The following is a 16331-nucleotide window of genomic DNA, read 5'->3' as shown; positions in this document are numbered from 1 at the left end:
GATAATAAAACTCAGGTATAGTGAAAACTCATTGACAATCAATATCTTATAATATCATAATTATAATGAAAATGGTCATACTGATGAAGGTGATCCTTCCATTATATTCATATAATATAGAAAAGTTACAAAAATAATGGGAAAATGATTTTCTCATATACAATGTCATGCAGTCACCATTATTGGAATATAATACTTTTTCATGCTTTACTTTTTATCACTGAAATGCATATTCGGTTTTCAATCTTAGACAAATGTTTTTTTACAATATTCTGCAAGCATTAAAACAAAACGTTTAGATGAGTGGATAACACATTTTTCTAAAATATCAAATTTGAATTTGTGCACTTCTCCAGACAGAACTTGAAAAAAAAACTTGCCTTTTTCCCTCAAAACAGAAATCTGGCAAGGTCAGTATTACTGCTATTACTGCTACAGTGAAATGGATACAGAACTTTCTGTCCAACAGAACCCAGAAGGTCATCGTTGAAGGACAACAGTCAAGTTCAGCCGATGTCTCCTCTGGTGTCCCCCAGGGAACTGTACTGGGGCCCCTGTTGTTCTTCGTGTACATTAACGACCTACCGCAGAAAGTCTCATCCACATCACGCCTGTTTGCCGACGACAGCCTCCTCCATCGAAAGATCCGCACTGTCCAGGACACCCTGATACTACAAGAAGACCTTGATCGGCTACAGCAGTGGGAATCTGATTGGCAGATGTCATTGAACCCTACCAAATGCGAAGTCATACGCATCTCCAGGAAAAGAAATTTCATCAAAGCCTCCTATTCCATCCATAGCCATAACCTGAACTTCACCAAAATCGGAAAATACCTTGGAGTGACCATAGCAGACAACCTGACCTGGAATGCCCACACAGAAGACAAGACGAGAAAGGCCAACAACACCCTAGGCTTTCCCCGCCGAAACCTGATCAAGTGCCCTAGAAACACCAAGTCCCAGGACTACACCAGTCTAGTCAAGCCCATACTGGAATATTCCTCGCCAGCCTGGGACCCGCATACCAGCAAAAACATCACCCAGCTGGAAGGGGTACAGCGTAGAGCAGCTCGATTTGTTATGGGCGACTACAGAACCACCAGTATCACCAGTGGAATGATCCAGAAACTCGGCTGGGAAACGCTACAGCAGCGGCGGACCGATGCAAAGATGGTTATGATGTACCGGATTACCAACGACCTAGTTGCCATTCCCCGGAATACATATCTACACCCAGCAGCACTGTCCACCCGTGGCCATAGCCAGAAGTACTTGCTACCCTTCTGCGGAACTGACGTGTACCGCCACTCGTTCTTCCCTGCTGGCATCCAGTTGTTGAACCAACTCCCAGAGTCCATCGCGACCTTGGAGTCCTTCAAGGCTGGGGTAGCCAGACCCCACTAGACACCCAAACTAGGGGGTTTTTTATCAGCTTTTAACCATTTCACTTGCACGCCGCGCCTTATAACGGCATTGTACAGTCACATATGCGATGATGCTTCAGAGAGGGTCCAGCATATTATTGGAAGAAGAAGAAGAAGAGTAAAACTGTTGTTACTGTTGTTAATGCTCTACTGCTAACTTCACGCGGCTTTTATGGTATACTGTTCTGAACATTAGCATGCATAATAAACGGACCGTTGATTAGATTTTACATAGAGCTAATCTTGTAAATGAATTACTACAGAAACGCCACAAAACTGCGTTAACAATGTTAATCCTTTCTCTGCTAATTTCTATAATGGACTGGTCCACACTCCATAACGTGGTAACGCGACACCACAACTTGACACCAGGTCGGACAACGTGACACTCTAACGAGATTGCTGTCGTTTTAAAGTACGTATTTTCAATTGTGTCTATATACAATGTGAATCAATGAAACCCATATTCCTACCAGTTTTCGAGGATAGAAAGAGGCATCTAAAGGAATGTTTTCTGAATTAAAAAGGCCACCAAATAATCACGCAGATTGCTAATCCGCGGCAAGATTTTATTGTTTTGGATATTGAACCGAGGATTTTGTCTCATTTCTGAAGCAACAAGCTTGGCATTACCCTCAATAAAAAGCCCAACATTCTATCTCTTTGTCTGTCAATTACCCCGGCATAATCTCCATTACTTTCGAAAATACGAGGTGTTAAAGTCGGATGGGTAGACCAAAAATGTTCTGTCTGACACCCCATGATTCGTTGGGAAGGTTCTTACTGACACCAAGTTTTGCTAATAAGATGTCCTGTCTGACACCAACATTTGATCATACGTTTTCTTGCCTTCATTTCGCTCGGTTTGCAGTATTTTATTGAATTTACGCATGTTATCAGGTCGTTAAAATCATTTTTCTTATAAGGGTTTAGGTTATAATGCAGCAATTCACCGTAATTCGGTCGAAAATGTGCCTTCGTGGTGTAGTCGAAAGCAGTACCCAGAAAAAAAATTGGCACGTTTTTGTGTAAAACAGGGGCTTCTTACATTCGCCGCGTGTATTTCCAGAAAAACAATAAGACGAGTTTTATATTCAATTTCGCGTGTATATGGCAAATGATGAGAGAAAACGAAAGTATGGTCGTTTATTGCGTAACGCCGTCAGCAACGCGATCCGAGAGAGGGTCAATGACTTTAATCTCGTTACGTTTCACCATAAATCTGTCTACACCCTCTTTTCTTTCCATAGTTTTACAGCTTATTATTTGTAGTTTACGATGATATATGGGTTTCTATGGGTTGCAGTTCTAGAAAGTATATAACATTGATAAATAAATAATTTGAGGGTTGTTAGGCACAACACTATCATATGGCTCTTCAGACCCCTTCCAAGGTGTTCAAGCCTCAAATTGTTAGAGGCTTTACTTTCTCTACACATTTATTGTTATGACACAAAATCGTGCTGAATTTCCTCTTCAGATGTAAAGGTTTTATACCAGTTTAACATTTCCCATATGGTTCTAGTGTAAATTCGCCACAGTTGAGATCCATTTACTATACGTTCTAGAACTGTGTCACAAACTGACATACGGGCCTCAATGTATCTGTAGTTTAAATGCAGGTGTTGCATCAGCTTTTTGTAAATATTGAGTTATTGAGGTAAATGTCAGGTTTTACGCATGAAATACCTCTCATGTTTTTGTGCCCCCTATGAGTGGTGGGGGCATATAGGTTTGGTCTTGTCCGTGCCTTCGTCCGTGCGTCCGTCCTTCTGTCCGTCCGTCCGTCCGTCCGAAGTTCGTGACGCGCCTATAGCTCAAAAAGTATTTGATATAAATTGATGAAACCTTGCATGAGTCTTTATCATGATATGAACTTGCGCACCCTCTTTTTTTCGTCTGGCTCCGCCCCCTATTTTTGGAGTTATGGCCCCTGAAATAGTCAAAAATGCACATTCTCACCTTGTGACATGCCTAGCTCTAAAAGTATTTGATATAGATTCATGAAACCTTGTATGAGTCTACTTCATGATATGAACTTGCGCACCTCCCATTTTTCATTTTGGTCTGCCCCCGATTTTTAGAGTTATGACCCCTGAAATGGGCAAAAATGCCCATTTTCACCTTGTGACGCGCCTAGCTCAAAAAGTATTTCATATAAATTGATGAAACCTTGCATGAGTCTTTATCATGATATGAACTAGCGCACCTCCTATTTTTCATCTGACTCCGTCCCCTATTTTTAGAGTTATGGCCCCTGAAATAGTCAAAAATGCCCATTTTCACCTTGTGACGCGCCTAGCTCAAAAAGTATTTCATATAAATTGATGAAACCTTGCATGAGTCTAATTCATGATATGAACTTGCGCACCTCCTATTTTTCACATTTTCACCTTGTGACATGCCTAGCTCAAAAAGTATTTTTATATAGATTCACCAAACCTTGCATGAGTCTTTATCATGATATGAACTTGCGCACCTCCTATTTTTCGTCTGGCGCCGCCCCCTATTTTTGGAGTTATGGCCACTGAAATAGTCAAAAATGCACATTTTTATCTTGTGACACGCCTAGCTCTAAAAGTATTTGATATAGATTCATGAAACCTTACATGAGTCTAATTCATGATATGAACTTGCGCACCTCCTATTTTTCATTTTGGTCTGCCCCCTATTTTTAGAGTTATGGCCCCTGAAACAGGCAAAAATGCCCATATTCACATTGTGACGCGTCTAGCTCAAAAAGTATTTCATATAAATTGATGAAGACTTGCATGAGCCTTTATCATGATATGAACTTGCGCACCTCCTATTTTTCATCTGACTCCGCCCATTATTTTTAGCGTTATGGCCCCTGAAATAATCAAAAATGCACATTTTCACCTTGTGACATGCCTAGCTCAAAAAGTATTTGATATAAATTGATGAAACCTTGCATGAGTCTTTATCATGATATGAACTTGCGCACCTCCTATTTTTCGTCTGGCTCCGCCCCCTATTTTTAGAGTTATGGCCACTGAAATAGTCAAAAATGCACATTTTCACCTTGTGACATGCCTAGCTCTAAAAGTATTTGATATAGATTCACCAAACCTTGCATGAGTCTAATTCATGATATGATCTTGCGCACCTCCTATTTTTCATTTTGGTCTGCCCCCGATTTTTAGAGTTATGGCCCCTGAAACAGGCTAAAATGCCCATTTTCACCTTGTGACGCGCCTAGCTCAAAAGGTATTTCATATAAATTGATGAAACCTTGCATGAGTCTTTATCATGATATGAACTTGCGCACCTCCTATTTTTCATCTGACTCCGCCCCCTATTTTTAAAGTTATGGCCCCTGAAATAGTCAAAAATGCACATTTTTACCTTGTGACATGCCTAGCTCAAAAAGTATTTGATATAGATTCACCAAACCTTGCATGAGTCTTTATCGTGATAAGAACTTGTGCAACTTCTATTTTTCATTTTGGTCTGCCCCCTATTTTTAGAGATATGGCCCCTGAAATAGGCAAAAATGCCCATTTTCACCAGATGTTGCATGTAAAATCCTGTAGTCACCACCACGGATAAAAATATGAAGAACGTGCCATGGTCTCTTTTTCAAAGATATCAATTTATTATTATAATAATATTTAATAGCAACATTGGTTAATCGTATCAGATTCGATCCGCAACTTGTACATGTTTGTCCTTGAAAACGGAGAGCTTGTAAGATAGATTACGAGGTGTACAGGGATATATTAAACATTGTTCAGTTGGCACTTCATTTTTTGTCCGCCAGAATTAGAGAAAGTATGATATTTTAACAAGTTTCAAAACGGCTGTCATATCATACAAATGAAACATATAGCATAATTAAACTTGTCAACTATAGAAATGATTCCAGCACATTTTCTTGGAAGAATAGTCAAGAATCAAGACAATAAATCTCTCTATGGCTTACTATTAGATATCCCGACGTCCTTAAACAGAGGTACAGTTACATAAGATTGGTGCATGACCAGTGTTGTTCAAATATGCAAGAAATGTGATAGTAGTACAGAAACCAACATAAGACTTATCTCTCACACTTTCATATGTCACTTTTTAACGGAATTTTTTCATTGGATTTTTTTCTGAAAAAAAATGAGGCGGCAAGCAAACAAAATGTTGTTGTTGTTGTTGTTTTGGAGAAGAAGAGCGAATAAATATATAAGTTTTGTTTTGGCTCTCGATTAACTACTGAAAACCTTAAAATAGAAAGTACAGCCCTTTTACGTTAAAAATAATTCGCCAGGCATTGAGAAAATTGCTACATTTCGGTTTGAGCATATTTTGACATGCGGGCGCACAACAGAGCAAACTCGTGGAAAAAGGTAATAACATTGGCATACAGTACAGTGTAATCAAATGATATATGTGTAATATGCACACCGTATCATAGTATACCATGCATGTATTGATATAGCAAAATGTATTTTCGTCTATTCTCCACACATAAAATATGACCTCAATATGCTATACTAGTATTTACTTTTTTCTCTACTTAAAAGTTGATATTTATACATGTTTTTATGAGTTTGTCGTGTGACCTACAAATTATTATGTTTTAAGGTACTTCCGCAAATTGAAATTAGAAATTCATGTGAAAAATAAGTATCCTCGAAACAGCTTTCGAAATGCAAGGACACAAAAAATATATGATAAAACTTGAAAAGATATATCTGTAGGTAAACTTGCGAGCATGAAAGTTACGTTGAACCCTATATCCACGGTGCTTTGGAAGAAAATGAGTGAACATTTTTGGTGCAAAATTTTAGTATCATTTGCATCCTAAATTGCTATAAAATATTTATTTTCAAATCAAAGAAATGCCAAAATAGTGCATACGAGCGCTATTTTCTCAAGAAAATGTCGTTAAACATTTAAATGTGCAAAACACGTGCACAGTTTTTCTAAAATATTTCGCCGCCATGTTTATTTCAAGAAATAAAATATATGACTGTTCTTTTACCTCAGATTTCCTTACTGAAATATATATGCCTCCTTATCAATGGTTAGAGATATCCATATAGTATAGTTTTGCACTGTCCGATCTCCTTAATCTGTTACCGATCCTTTACATTTAAAGAATAAACGCAATGTGTAATGACAGTTTTTCGCTTCACACACCTCTCTTGGACAAGAAAGCCGTTTCACTTAAAATTTGTAAGCATCCGCTGACAAAATATTGATGAAAGATCGAGACTTTTTCTAAAAACAAGTTCAATTTCAATCATTTTCAAAAACTGGAAATATTGCACATTGTGTTGAATTTATAAATAAAACAAAAATCCCCCAAATAAGCCATTTTAGAACTTTTCCGGGAACTATACGTTTCAGCCGAACAACGCATTTCAAGATGACACAAAACTGATTTCTCTTTGTAAACAATGTCAAAGTACACCTGAGGAACATTGCTGGAAAAGTAAAAGTGCTTACTTGTTTCAGTTTTACGTCCTGTAGAAAACAATCAACTTTCAACTTTAAATGCATATATGTTGTATGATTATTCCAATATAAAAAACCGTCCGATCTTTTCCGTGAGAAATAAAACGAAGCAAATTTAAATATTTGTTTACACCTCAACCATGTGAAATTAAAGGCATGTACTATCACGAGACTCTCGTGCATTTTGAACCTCGTGGTGAATAAACTGAATTTACTTTAAAGTATGGTGTCTCAGCTGAGCCAGTTATTTGTTAATTTCAGAGAACATAAAATAAAGAAGTGTTTATGAGATTATGCATATGTACGAATATTTACTAGTTTACTTTATATTAACGATGATAGAAAACAAAGAGCTATCAAACATAGCTAGACCCATTTCAGAGAACAAATCCTTACCTCATTTTAAAGAGTTATGATAAAACTGATATAAAATGAAGAGAAAAGTAGGGGTCATGTATCTTCTAAGAGAGATTTCTCTGGTCACATTTGCTTACTGTAAACTGACATCAAAATCACACTGCTGTGACCTGGAAGTACTATTCATACTAAAATTGAGCTTGACTTCACCAAATACAACTTGCTCTCCCATTTTTCCTACCAAAATGTCAACAATACATCCACAATGAAATTTAAACAGAAACTAGCCTCAATTTAGACCTCTGTTGCCATGCCAAGTGAAAAATTAGTGTTCAAATACCGGGCATACTTCATTCGACTAGACCAGATGGCTCCCACGCTGGTTCCTTTAGTTTAGTTAGGCCTTTTGTAAACAGTCTTAGTACTGGACCGCTGCTTCCGCTGTCAACACCGCAGTAACCACTAATGTAAAGTCAGTGTCCATTTCTATGCCGGAATTTCAATACACATTTATTGTAGGGATAATACACGCTTTTTTGTGTTTGTATTAACGACTGCAGAAGCCCGCGGGATTGTTTGTGACCGAGACCGAAGGTCGCTATTCTTGCATAAAAATATACTTCACGACGATTTATGTATTGTTATCATATGTGATGACTTGACGATTCCGGTACATTTTTACTTACCATTCCAGTTGTTCTTGGAAACGGTAAACATGTTTTAAATATCCATATCCAGGGCCCGGAAATAAACATCACTATCAAAAGCACATCCTGAAGGTTTTTAAGCGATTTTTTTATCTCTCATTATTACATTATAAAATTACCGATAATTTTTCATATCAGTTCACAATTTGGTGGACTCGATCACAACTTCAAGAATAATAACTTTACATTCGAGTTATATTGGAGTACGGATGAGTACAAAGTTCAACGTAGTGTCATGTTTCCAAGCTGTTTATATAATTTCTTCGAGAAATTAGATACAAACATATTGACTGATACTTATCAAAATCATAAATATAATATCTAAAAACAAAGAATCGTACAGGTAAACACGCAATTCTTTAAAATTTTGGATCGTTGCAAATCTTGTTCACATTTAGTCTGAGACTTCTCTTACAATTTTAGGCAGTTTGGTACACCATACATAGAAAAATCATTGTCCGCACATTGCACTACTTTTATGTATGCTGAAAATAGCAATATGTACAGATTTATTTTCGTTTTAATACATGAGGTGGTCAGATTTGAAAACAGATTTTGTACTAAGTTTAGTTCTATTCGGTAAGACAATTCTCCTATGCACTAATTGATACTTTGAACTAACTTTTGCCATTCATGAAATTTTAATAAAGTATTTTGAAAGGATTTATAAATCTAACCAAAAATTTGGAAAAATACAGGTAAAATATCTTCTTTGTTTATTTCCAAATTTTAGTTTTACTTTTTATACAGCTACTTTTACTTCAGATCTTGCAAACTGGGCTGTTTTTGTACTCTGGAACAGCTGCATTTGAAAGCTTTTGTTCACTATATTTTCACACCTCAAATGAAGGTCACTCTAAATTCAAGATGGCGGAAGTACCTTAAAATGTATTGATATTCGTCTATTCTCCATACATCAAATATGACCTCAATAGTCTATGTTTTTTTCTGTATTTATGATTTGATATCTATCCTAGTTTATTTTATGTTTTCTCACGTGACCTAGAATTTCTTATATTTTAAAATGTATGTATGTAACGAGATACTTTATATGTATAAGTTACTGAAAATAAAATTATGTTCTGTTCTGTATGTGTTTGTAAATGCTGTTAGAAAATATGTAATATGATGTGATATTCACCGGAAGAGGGCAATATTGACCGAGGCGATATGGGTTCAGGTTTATGAATGTAGAAACAAACATTTGTTGCAACGTATTTAATGTTTGAAATTAACAATAATTGTTTGAAAACTTGAAGACGCTTAAAAATCCTGTAATCATTGTGTATGCAATTTTTATCGCTGAAATGAATTTATTGTGAGTAGTGTCTATTTTAGAACAATCTGGGACTGAAATTATAAGCATTTGTACACTTTTACGCCCGTAATAAGTAGCGCACTAATACATTTTGGGGCGAGCGCAAGCAAAAAATATATATATATAAAATGTGTTTGTGCCTTGAAAATATATGAACGGCAAATCCGACGAACAACTTTTTAATTTGGTGAGGCTTTTAAATAATAAAAAAAAAATGCTTCGTTAAAACTGAACTTCTAGGACTTTTAAAGAATAAACTTCCATGTGAAGAAGGCTTTTTTTACAGCAATTTTGAAGTTTCTATAAATAAACCTAATTCCTTGAACTTTTGGGGACTCTTTTAAAACATAGCTATAATGCATAAAGTATGATTGGGATTGACGCATGATTTATTTCCCAGCAAAAGCTAATTATATTACATACGTCGTGAAAATGTACAGCTGTAATGGGTCTTAAAGCCATTAAATCTAAATATTGTCAATGTGTAGGGTGTAAACTATCATTTCCCGGGACTAGTCAATATCAATTAAAAAACAAACATAAAATGCAGCTTTAGGTTAAGTTAATTACCTTTCTCTCACAGTCAGTACGTGAATACTGAAATGCATCTACTACTGTGTGTTACTTGGAAAAAAAACACAACAAAGTCACGGTATAAAATATAGATTTAGGTTAATTCCCTTTCTGTCGCAGTGAGTACAAATGTACTGAAAAGCGTCTGCTTCTGCGTAAATACTTGGAAAAACAAAGTCACGTTTTATATAGAAGAACCTTATACAAATAGGTCAAAACAGTAAATAGAAAATAGGACAACTGGTTGCTCAAATATTGAGAGTAGAGTACCTTCAATCGTTTAGCTTTTTCAGTGGACATACGGAATAGGTTAGTTTGATTAATAACATAGCATTGTCTCTTACTTTAATTGTTAAGTTGTTTCTGCTTACAGAATGAAGACTGACCAGATAAGGACAGGTCCACAATACCTATCTTGTAGTAAATGTTTAACTTCGTCTATGCACATATAGAATTCTGTCATATTAGGTGAGAATAGACTCACAATGCATCCTTGTGTTGTCTACGTACATACTGTTTTCTCAGACCAGATTAAAATAGCTTGACACTACTCCTTCCATAAAATGTTTAGTTCTGTCTACGTTCAGAAGTAGTATATTGGCAGATAAGGATATGTTCAAAGTGCCCGTTGCAATTATCAAATAGCAGTGTCTAAGAACAGATAGTCTTCTCTCTGATCAGATGAGCCGCGCCATGAGAAAACCTACGTAGTGCGTTTACGACCAGCATGGATCCAGACCAACCTGCGCATCCGCGCAGTCTGGTCAGGATCCATGCTATTTGCTTCGAAGTCTATTGCAATTAGAGAAACCGTCAGTGAACAGCATGGATCCTGACCGCGCAGAATGGTGTGGATCCATTCTGGTCGCAAAACCACCATGTTGGTTTTCTCATGGTGCGGCGCAGATAACGATATATTAGCAGTATCTTTGCATTCAATATTTAGCGTTGTCTACTATGAGACTGTAGACCCTCTGACCAGATCAGGGCAGGCTGACAATAACCCCTTGCATTAAATGTTCATCTTTGTATCAGCTATTACGTGCATACGTATTATTTATAACTTGTGAATATATAAGCTATTTTGAGCATACTTAGCAACATTACGTCACTCCGAGACAATTAAAACTAAGGCGACGTTTAAGTTTTCGTGGTTACAGAAGACCCTAGGTGCCCCTCTGAACTTTATTTCAAATACGGACGGGCACCTTGGTAGAGCAAACGACCTACTGCGAGCCGACTGGATGGCTTTCTTACATGAGAGAATTCCACGCCCCAAAGCGAAATTTCAAGCACATGGTTGAGAGGGCAAGTGAATCAGTGACTATTCGGCCTCGGAGGCCTTTCACGTGATAACTTACTACATGCACATAGAATATACAATGCCGTTTTAAGCGACTTTTGAATACAATACAAAACAAAATAAAATCCTATTAGATATCTTACGGATCAAACATAAACTCTTTTGAAAACATATTTATTGCAACGAAACAAATTTTTTTCACAAGAAGTAAGGGGAAAATGTAAAACCATATTTGATTTCAGTGAATTCATACGATTTACTTGTGACTGAAGTAAACAGATGTAGTAAAATAGCGAAATTAACGAAAATACTTTAGTCAGTGCTGAAGAAGATTGGGAGTGGAGAAATAAGTAATAATTTAATGAGATAGTTGAAGAGCAAGTTTTATTTTGTTTCTAGAGAAAGGGACTCACTAAATTGCAAAATTGTCTGAGATTAAAATGAATGCTTGACTTTCCATGGATTTCATTTTAAAGAAAGGAAAAGGGCGATTCAGTTAAGAGATTTCCTTAATTGAATTTGAAAAAGAAAAGTAAGAAGGTGATGCAATAACCTATAGAAGTATGTCAGATCTTAGTAAATGCTCACGTTTTGTCAATTACCATCTTGAAAAGAAATTGAGAGATGAAAAAAAGAGAAATAATGAAATATTTCAGTCAATAAACGTGTTTAAAAAAGGACGAGGTAGAAAGAAATGCAGAAAAGTATAGAATTATTATAAAAGTGTCGTGTTCTTCCAAGTATTAAAACCTTAAACACTTTCAGGTTCTCTACCCGCTCTGTAACGTAAAATGTAAGCATTGAAATGCATAACATGTACTAATATACATTTTTTGAACTGATTGTATGAGTAATGTTTCAGCTGAACAACACTCGCCGACAATGCTTGCAACATTCCGAGGTATTTAAAATAAATGAAAGTATTTTCATAAGGAACACTTAAAGATACTTGTTTCTATAGTAGAGCATTAACTTTAGGTATTAATTCATGACAAAATTGTATAATTATATGACTGTAAACATCCATTTCGAAATCTTTTGTTCCAGCCTGCGTAAGACCATGATGTACGTGATAGTTAGCTTGTGAACGACAAATACATTAAATTTTGTCATACTGATTTAATTGGTGTACCTTGCTCAGACCTCATTCAGTTAGTTATGAAAGTGTCTTGGAAATAGGTAAAGAACATTATGACATTATTTCACAGATCTACGCATTTTTTTTATTGAAGTACATCTATAGGGTGCGTGTAACGGTTTATTTTATTAACCTTTATCCTGCTAAATTTGTAACTGGACTGATCTATCATTCCGTCTGGGCACTACCATATATTATTTGAAGGGGTGTTCGCTGAATTGTTTTAGACTGAATAGCGAATAGTGTAGACCATGATCAGCATGCACGGATGTACAGGCTGAGCTTTGTCTTCCCTGGTCGCAAAGGCAGAATCGTTAAATAGCTTCAGACAAGGGAGTTGAAATATTCAAGTGTTACAAGAACTTATTTAGAATACACCTTACACCAAATACGTGTGTAGCTTTTTGTTTGGAGAGGTTCGAAATTATATATGCTGATTTTTGTTTGTTCAGTCAGAGAAATCAAAGAGTTGAGACATAGTCATTCAGCTATAATAAATAAAAGACTAAAACATGTATCACATTGCTATTTTTTCTATAATCATAAGCGAAATGCCGTGATTCCAAAGAATATCTTTATAAAAGACAAGAAAAAATAACTCTTTCAAAATTATATGATCATTGCACTGTATTGATATTTAAAGAGGGATTTAATACCAAATTAAAAGTTGATTTTATATGAAAGACATCGTCCTGAAAGACTGACAGATTTTCTAAAATCGGACAACTGTTAGGAAAGATACGGTATTTGAAATTTAAGAAATGGCTAAACATGGAGGCAGCCGTTTCGCTGTGTTTTTAACATCATTACTTTTATACACCTCTGAATTCTTTAATTTGCAAACACCTTCTAAAGTCGATTAATTTCTACAGTTTCATAAATTTAAGATATAAAGCATGATATGAGCCGTGCCATGAGAAAACCAACATAGTGGGTATGCGACCAGCATGGATCCAGACCAGCCTGCGCATCCGCGCAGTCTGGTCAGGCTCCATGCTGTTCGCTTTTAAAGCCTATTGGAATTGGAGAAACTGTTAGCGAACAGCATGGATCCTGACCAGACTGCGCGGATGCGCAGGCTGGTCTGGATCCATGCTGGTCGCATACCCACTATGTTGGTTTTCCCATGGCGCGGCTCATATTTTTTTTCATTCAAGTGACGGAAATACAGTTTAAATAAACATCTAAATTAAATAAAATGAGTCATTTCAGTGCTGCCATTTTCCTCAGATGTTTGAATCTTCGTGGCTGTCTCACTTAATTCTTCCACGGTTTTAATTGATTTATTAAAACCTCACATTTTTATTACATTGCCTGTTCTTGATCTCGATTTGTATATTTCTTTAGGTTATACTTTGTAGAGCAAGTTGATCATTTTTAAAGCTACTCGCCCACAGTTGCGAACATGTTCATTTCCATTAAGTTTGGCATAGAATGTATATATGATACTGAAAAATGATGAAATGGATGGAATAAAAGTTAGATATTGGTAAAAGCAAGAAGAATGTTAATTTTAAGCTTTATTTCAAAAGCATTCCAACGGTTTACCGCCTTCTGCACAATATGTTTGGTTATTGATAGGAATATCTTGGAAAAATCTAATGTCAATAAGTTTGTACCTCTGGTCATGATCACTTTCAGAGTACCCACTCTTTATGGATTTTTTAGATAAATTATTTTTCGCATTTAAAAGAAATAATACAAATGGTAATTTGTAATTATATGAAACGATGGTGTATATGTTCTCTACAAGACATGTCCAAGTTGTATGTCATTCCAAAGCCCTAAAAGATCATAGACGTAACTACGCGAATGTCCATGCAATCATATCACATGACTCCTTTTTATAAATCGCCGGTTCATAGTTTGTATTATTTGCCGGTCTATAGTTCAACACTAAATTTTTCTGGGCTAAAGTTAATACTTGAATAAAAAAAAGTGCTTAAATTAATTTTTTCTCATGCGTCAAAACACTTATTGAATTGCTTGTACAATAGTTCATTTTGAGCAAGTATCTATATATAACCTTATATATTGTTATTGGTTTGCGTAAGATATAAGGTACCTGTTGTATCAAAAATAGTTTAATGGAGTAAGTTCCCTTATACATTAGGTTGGACTGCAGATTATAACTTAAATTATTATATATACATGTACGATATTTCTGATTCACAGAGCCCTAAACGTCGCTTTTAAATGTAAAGATAGGTAGGAGGTTAAAGGGAATGTCAGTTATATTTATAATTCTGAAATGAGATTTATGCATATACTTATTCACCAGATTAAAATAAATTCTACTAGATTTGTTGGGCCTAAAACTCTTATCTTGTCTTACAAAAATATCTTAGGATTCTATGATAGCTCGTTTCTGTCATGTCATGCAGCTGTGTTGGCGACCCCGACAGAACGACAGCATGACAAATCATTTTGTCGTGTTGTCATGTTTTCTGATATCAAGAAATGCTGTCCATTTTTTTTATATAAAAAAATAGAATTTTTGATATCAGGAAATGAATTTCTGATATCAAAAAATCGTGTTATTTCTTGATATCAAGAAATCGAATTCTTGATATCAAGAAGTCATTTTTTTATATCAATTTTTTGATATCAAAAATCAAGCCTATTTTTTGATATCAAATATTCGGCACTTCCCGATCTAAATATAGATGGATTGAACAGGATCATATAGAATTGTATAATCCCCGCTATGGAACGCCTAGACTGTCTTGACATAACGATTATTACTTCATCATGTGCATTTTCCAATATATTCGGTACAAATTATAATCTTTCTTGCAGATAAAACAGTTTGTTATGTCCATTTACTAGTTTGTACGGTACATTTCTTAGTTTGTGTTGTGCATTCACCAGTTTGTGCTGTACAATTGATAGTTCGTCATGTGCATTTTCCAATATATTCGGTACAAATTATAATTTGTCTTGTAGATTAAACAATTTGTTATGTACATTTACTAGTTTGTCCGGTACGTTTCTTAGTTTGTGTTGTGCATTCACTAGTGTGTGCTGTCCAATAGATAGTTCGTCATGTGCTTTTCTTAAAATATTCGGTACTAATCATAATTTGTTTTGTAGATAAAACAGTTTGTTATGTACATTAACTAATTTGTACGATACATTTCTTAGTTTGTGTTGTGCATTTACTTGTTTTTTTGTCCAGTCAATAGTTCGTTATGTGTTTTCCCAATATGTTCGGTACAAATCATAACTTGTCTTGTAGATAAAACAGTTTGTTATGTTTTAATTAACAGATATATATTAATTATCTTTTCAAAAGTTTTCCGAAAATAGATAATTGCCGAAAAGAACTTATTTAACATAAGTAGTATATTTGTTGTATGTATGAGAATCCACTTGTAAAGACAAAATTGTAAGGGTACACGTTGTGTAATTTCACATGAAATCGGATATTTTAAGCAATCAACTGGACAGCACAAACTGGCGAATGCATAACACAAATGAAGAAATGTACCGGATAAACTAGTAAATATACATAACAAACTGTTTTATCTACATAACAAATTATGATTTGTACCGAATCTATTGGGAAAAGCACATAACGAACTATCTATTGGACAGCACAAACTAATGTATGTACATCACAAACTAATAAATGTACCGGAAAAACTAGTAAATGTACATAACAAACAGTTTTGTCTACAAAACAAATTATAATTTCTACCAAATATATTGGAAAATGCACATGACGAACTATCAATTGTACAGCACAAACTAGTGAATGCACAAAATAAACTAAGAAATGTACCGGACAAACTAGTAAGTGTACATAACAAACTGCTTTATCTACAAGAAAGATTATAATTTGTACCAAATATATTGGAAAAAGCACATGACAAACTGATAATCATTATGTCAAGACAGTCTAGGCGTTCCATACCCCGCACTGAATAAATTAATTAGGGGTTATCCCTAATTGCATGTCTATTTTTAGAAAGGCGGGAATGTTTGATATCAAGAAATACTGGCCATTTTTTGATATCAAGAAATCGAATTTTTGATAT

Source organism: Mercenaria mercenaria, chromosome 2 (assembly GCF_021730395.1).
Source record: "Mercenaria mercenaria strain notata chromosome 2, MADL_Memer_1, whole genome shotgun sequence".
NCBI lineage: Eukaryota > Metazoa > Mollusca > Bivalvia > Venerida > Veneridae > Mercenaria > Mercenaria mercenaria.
Note: the sequence above shows the minus strand (reverse complement) of the source record.